The 6778-nt window shown below is 46.6% G+C and overlaps 1 protein-coding gene across 1 annotated transcript in view; it reads right to left on the minus strand.

Annotated features, from left to right (window-relative positions):
• The window catches only part of P3h2 (prolyl 3-hydroxylase 2), a 174467-nt gene extending 167695 nt beyond the window's left edge, over positions 1-6772 (minus strand). The window contains exon 1 of the mRNA XM_023700931.1: positions 6591-6772. The gene's annotated coding sequence lies outside the window, so the exon portion shown is untranslated. The remainder of the gene's footprint in view (positions 1-6590) is intronic.
• Between the last annotated feature and the right edge of the window lie 6 nt (positions 6773-6778).

Below are 6778 nucleotides of genomic sequence, written 5' to 3' on the forward strand. Positions count from 1 at the left end.
AGAAGAAGAAGAAGAAGAAGAAGAAGAAGAAGAAGAAGAAGAAGAAGAAGAAGAAGAAGAAGAAGAAGAAGAGCAGAAGGAGGAGGAGGAGGAAGAGGAGAAAGAGGAAAAGAAGGAAGAAAAACAAGATGAGAAAGATGAGGAGGAGGAAGATGATGAAAAAGAAGAGGAGGAAGAGGAAGAGGAGGAAGAGGAAAAGAAGGAAGAAAAACAAGATGAGAAAGATGAGGAGGAGGAAGATGATGAAAAAGAAGAGGAGGAAGAGGAAGAGGAGGAAGAGGAGGAGAAGAAGGAGAAAGAGGAGGAAGAGGAAGAAGAGGAACAGAAAGAAGAGGAGGAACAGGAAGAAGGAAGATGAGGATAAAGAATAGGAAGAAGAGGAGGAAGAGGAGAAGGAAGAAGACAAATTTTTTTTAAATATACATATATACATATTAAATGGAAAGAAAAGAGGAGGAATTATTATTCCTAAAGAGAAATTCACAGTTTTCCACCAAAAAACAGCCACTGGTGACAGAATGACTTAGGCATAATGTGAGGGAGCACACAGGGTGGACGGAACGTCTGAGAGAAGTGTCCTGCGCCTGCTCAGTGCATGAAGGCAGCCAGGTCACTGCAGGCCTCGCTACCCCACCGATTCCCAGGTCTGCCCTCAGGAGGAAGCCACATCCCCCACTCGCAATCTGAAAGAGCCAAGAACTACATGTTAGAACATCTGGATTCTGGGCCCAGATTCACTTGCTTGCACTGTGGACTTACTTATCTGAGGCCAGGGTCATCATTTGTTAAATAATAAGGAAAGACCTGGGCATGATGTTCAGGGTCCCTCGAGCCGCTGCATTCTTATAATTCCAGCCTTATAACCACCATTCCGAGCCTTGCTGTATCATGTTTCTTACATGACATGGTTACTGTTCTCGGCTTCATTCCTACCTCCCTGTCCAAATACCATACAAGCATTTGATTTGACAATGCTCCCTTGGAATCCCTTCCAGCCTTAATATCTGTGATCCTGAGACATTCACCGTTTACTCCATTCCTCAGCCTTACAAAAGAACCACTGTTAGGCCAAATCCATTGACTTTCCACTTAGCTGAAATTGACCCCCTTTCAGAATTTATCAAAAATCCCATCTACAAAGGAAGCTGACATTTTATCAAACATTTTCTAAAGAATTTCACACTGCTATCATTTTGGAGCTTATCTCTGAACAAATAATATTAGTGGCAGATTCCACTTGATTACAGAAATGGATCTGTAGAAAGCAGAATTAGTGTATTGCTTTCCCGTATTAAGACCCCTAGTGTGAGCAGGAGGTGCCAGGTAAGCAGCTGCTACTCTCATCTAATTGAACTTCAAGCCTCTGTGGCCCTTCGGACTTATGACAGAACGCATGACTGACAGAGAGGCTTCATGTGAAAAATTCCTACGAAGAAACACGCATGGTTCTAGTGCACAGGCCCTCGGAACTAAGGAGACAGAGAGTTTCCCAGGTAGCTCTCGCAGGACAGGACCACAACGGTGACGAGGGCATTCTAATGATTCAAACATCAAAGAAGGTTCAAGTGTGAGTGAAAGAAAAAGGCCCTACCTCCTGAGGAACTCACATCAAAATAAGGTGAGAATGGTGACGTCACAAAGACAAAACCCAGCCTCTTGCTTGAAACAAAATTTGAGGACAAATGTACATGCTCAAGGTTTCACTCTGCACCAGCAGGACCTAAATGACACAGTTGTGTTGGTTTTCGTGTTCTCTTTCAGGGCATTCGCTCTAGAAAGAGAAAGAAGTCAATGAGGCCAAATCGGGCGGAAATAACTTGAGCTCACTTTTCTTCTTTTCAGTCAACCGTCAGTAAGACAGACCACGGGAAGGCGACACAATTGCTCAACTTAATTATCTTCCCTGTTTCCCTGCATTCATCCTAAGAAGAAAAAGCAAAGGTCAACTGACACAAAGCACCAATTCAGAAACAAAACATGCAGGACCAGCTTGCCTCAAGAAAAAAATAAATAAATAAGAGACACTTTCTTCCTTCCCTTTCTCCTATGCACAGTGAGAGCAAGGAACAGACACTGCCAAGTCATTTCTAATGATAAAGGGCACAGAAAAGAAAGGGAAATATTTTTCGCACGTTCACTGAAATGGCACAGATCTATACAAAGCAGGTATAATGTGCCAAGAATCTTCTGAAGCACAGTTTTAAGTATAAAAAAATTGAATTATGAGAAGAGGTAGAGGGGTTTTGTCAAATTAGCCAGAACTTGCAAGGAGAAGGCTAAGAAATTAGGTAGACAATCCCAGCTCGGTAGCCATTTTCTATCCCAATAGACCACCCAAGAAAACAGGAACTGGGCCAGACAAATAGGTCAGTGGATTGAAGCACCTGCAAGCAGGTGAAGGAGCCAGGACTTTGATCCCCAGATCTGTCTTGCCAGCCTCATCCCAGGGCGCGCTGAGACAGCAATTGAGACTGGGCGTGGTGGTGCGCACCTGTAATCCCAGCAAACCACTACAAGTTCAATCTACTAGTTAGACCCTGAACACCCTGTAAATCCTTCCCTTAAAATACAAAAGAAAAAAAAAAAAAAAACCACAGGAGAGCCTGGGGAGATGGCTCAGTAGAATAAGTGCTTCTCTGGCAAGCACAAGGGCCTGAGTTCAATCCCCGGTTCCACCCCCCAGAAAAACAATAACTAATCTGACAAAACACTCTCCAATCCCATAGAAATCTTTGTTAATAGTATTTTATAATCAATCCTGAGCATTTCCTGCCTCCTCCATCCCCTTTTAAAGATATTTAGAGCGGTTCTAAATATCTGATTTTAAATCGTATTTTAGCACCCCTCACGTTTTCCGTCTAGCAATCACACACATCCTGGAATGCAAACTTTAGAAGGTAAACACAAGAAGATGGTTCTGGATTACAGGGGGTTCGCATAGGTGACAGCAGATACACCAAAGTTTACAAAATACAGGTCAAAATGGAAAGCCATGATGAGAGAGAAAATCTTCCTGTTGTGTGCATTTTGAAAAGAGAAACAATGAACACCTGGGACTGGTGGAAAGAGGAGTAAGGAGAGCCTCAGAGAAACAGGATTACTTCTGTTAGGACAGCCATGACCTCAGCATGTACAGATAGAGGAGGTAAGCTTCTGGTATAAGTAATAATAAGAATAAACATATCTATGTTGTTCATGGAGAATCAGATCCTGCTCTGGATACTTTATGTCAGTCATCTCTTGAACTCAGTCAGAATCAAGAAAGGGTCCCAGTTTCCAGATAGGAAAACTGAGAGTCTGAATACTTACACCATTGGTTCACAGACTCAAACTCTGCGCCATCCTATCCCAAAGTCTTCCCATTTCCCAAAGAGCCACAGAAGCCCAGATGATGTAGAGGCGTTGGACATAAGAGAAAACACCCATTGCTCCCTCTGACAGCAAGATGGCAGAGTTGGGGAAAAGACTCCGCGATGGCGTATTAAACTGTCTGGATGCGGCACAGCAGCAAAGAGAAACCACTAAAGGATTCTGAGCAGAGAATGCAAAAATAAAAGTTGCATCTTCGGCTTGGGGCTGTGAATCATGAATTGTATCTCATGATCAGAGATGATAAAAATCAGAGGTTGAGAAGCTCGCCCTACCTTCCCACAGAAGGGGCGGCCAGAAGCCAGGCACAGCGACTGCCACACTGCTGCCCAACATGCCAGGCCTTGAGGAGGATTCTACAGAGCAGGCTGGAAGAGAAATGCCGTGAGGGCATCTGTGACCCCACAGAACAGGGACGCACTCTGCCCTGGAGCTGTCCAAACCTGGCAAGAGGACAGCTCCAGGGAGCACGGCCTTTCCCACAACCTGGGGCCGGGTTCCGTGGCATGTGAGCACAGCATGGATGGGGAGCAGTCATCAGCAGAGCCCACATCCTAGCTCCCAGCCCTGTGTGTCTCTCATCTAATGGCATTGCTCTGCCACCAGACACGTGACACAGAGCAAGACCCTCTCCCCTCTGCTTCAGCAAAAGCAATCATTTACCTCAGCGGGTTTCAGACCTCACAATGTTTCTCTGTCTGCAGAACCCCACCACAGAGCATCTTTTTCCAGCTGTGGCTCCCTCACCAGCACCTGGGAGAGAAGCTACCTTCTTCAGAGAGCTTCTCCAATTCATAAACCCGCAAGCAGAAATGAACCGAACTTATTTAGCTCTCCGAAGCTTTCCAGTCTTCAGCGAAATTGAGCTGGCACAGCATCACATATTTTAAACGCAAGCTGGATGACTACTGTCAAAAGCAGTATAATGACTTAAGCCCCCATGACCATGTCCAGGCACAGGCAAGGAGCTCTTCATTCTATCAGTAAGTGAATGCCCCAGAATTCACAGCTGTCAGGGCCTGAGAGTGTCTTTTTTTTTTATTATTTCAGAAAAGTATGCGGTGGGGGGAGGTTTCATGTGCCTAGGAAGTCAAGCTAAAGTTAAAATTGAGGTGCTTTGAGGAGGTATATGAGGAAAAAGAACCAAGATGTATCTTTAACAAACTCTGACCACCCAACACAGATTTCCAAAGAGTAAGGCCTATTTCCTTCTTAAGAAATTATTCAACATGTGGGTCCAAAAACCCTTGGCCTGTCATAGTAGAGGCGAACACGACTTGGGCTGCTCTCAGTATCATCGCTGATAGAGCAGAACTGAACAAAGGAACCCAAATATTTTTCAATAGTTTCTTACACATCACCGACTCATCACACCATTCCCAGTAGTTCTCCCACAGAGGGATCTGTGTGTGACTGGTTCTCACACCCAACTCACTCTAAAATTTGAGGTCTATTAAACCCATGGTTTCACCTTCTTTGACCTCCACTTGGGAGACAGGAGAGAGGAACGACTGATAAACGTCCATATTAACAGGGCCCAAAATATAGTTACAGACCCAAACACAACCACAGACTGGCACTTACCTCATGGTTATTTGTTTTTATAAAACCAAACATGAATATGCATTCCTTCCTCTGACCTGAGAATGGAAAATCTGTCCAACACGTATGACACGACCATCACCAAGACTGCCTGTCTACGACTCCCAGGCTCCAGGGACCACACTACACCTTTGTAGTCATGTGTCCTCGCTGCCAAACACAGACTGATTTCTGGAAGACCACCCAAAACTGCTATTTAAAAAAAAAAAAACAGAGTAATATTTAATACATGCTTCAGCAAATCCACAGGGAGGAACAAACCTGCAGGAAACAACTTCTGAAAAGAACTGGGGCTTTCTCCTCCTTTCTTGCCCAAGGCACCAGATGAGTAAACGCTGAGATCTCAGCCACAGTAAACACAGGGGAGAGTTAGTCCCAGCTGAGACTACATCAACTCCTCTAACTGTCAAAGCCTCACACCTTATCACCTGTGATGTAGTGGGATGTGCCACCCAAGGCACCCGAGGTCTGAGCACCGCACAATACGTGCTTCTCATCACCTCAGAAATGCAGTGTGGCCCATCAGCCGGCCGCGTCACCACCCAACTTGCCACTCCCCAAAGCTGCGCTGAAGCCACTGATACCTAAAAATCCAGAAGGTGGGAAGAAAGGGCATACATTTAGAGCAAAACGAATGCACAGGCATAGGGATCCAAGAACTCATCCTACCTTCTAGAATTCGTAAGTCAGATGGGAGAAATACATCAACTCCTTATGCTAACTTCTTGGAAGTCAAATACCCGCTCTCCCCCCCCCCCAAAAAAAAAATGCTGGCATATGACGCCAAGGGCCTGATGCAGTCCAAACCTCTAAGAACTGGAAACCTTCTACCAACATACTGGGATTGCCTCACTCCCTCCGCAGACTCTTTCTCTGCAACTTTCACCAGATACTCATAAATGTGAAGAGGAGCCAAAGAGAAGAATCTGTTTAGGAACAGCTCCGCCTTTCGCTCAGTGAGCCTACAGACACCCTCTGTTAAGTCAGATGGTGCAGGCTGTGGTGCAAAGGGGCCGCGGGAGAGAGGTCTATCCGTGGAGGTGACAAGGCACCAATATCAAGAAACGACCCACGTGCAGGCCCGGCCCTGCTAACGCCTCATCTGCAGAGCTTAACGAGTACTTTAAACATCTCTTTACCAGTACAGAATCACACACACACACACACACACACACACACACACACACATTTTATTCTCAGTGGCACTGGAGGCAGATCTCAGAACTATTCAGGACTTCACCATGACCTGTCTCATACCCAGCCTTCAAAACATTGTTTTTCCTAATTTTAAGACAATGTGTTGCTAAACTCACCAAGTTGCCCAGACCAAACTCAAACATAGGCTCCTCCTGCCTCAGCCTCCCAGAGTGCTAGGATTGCAAGCATGCGCCACCCCACAGCCTGCTTTTGAGAAGTGAAGCTGATGCGGAGAAAGGGAAAGGACTTGCCCAAATTCATAAATGTGGGTTTAAGAGCCTGAGCCAGCCAGGGTATCTGACCCCAACGCTTAAGAGACCTCTCCCGCAAGACTGAGAGCAGAGGAAGGACAAGGGGTCAGGGGCGGGAGGGAGAGGACTCAGCATCCCAGAAGAGGCCCAGGCGGGGTGCGGAGTGGGTACCTTGAGGTAGGCCCGCTGCAGGTAGTTGTAGGGCACCCGGCGCTGGAAGTCGCTGCGGACATCCTCGCTGGCGCGATGCGGAGACTCCGGGCCCCCGAGGCGCTGGTCCTGGCACTGGCGGTGGCAGCGCGCGCGCTCCAGCAGGGCGCGGAAGAAGCGCAGCTCGGCCCCGGGCCCCGCGCCGCCGG

The sequence above is a fragment of the Octodon degus genome, unplaced genomic scaffold (assembly GCF_000260255.1).
Source record: "Octodon degus isolate 3935 unplaced genomic scaffold, OctDeg1.0 scaffold00128, whole genome shotgun sequence".
NCBI lineage: Eukaryota > Metazoa > Chordata > Mammalia > Rodentia > Octodontidae > Octodon > Octodon degus.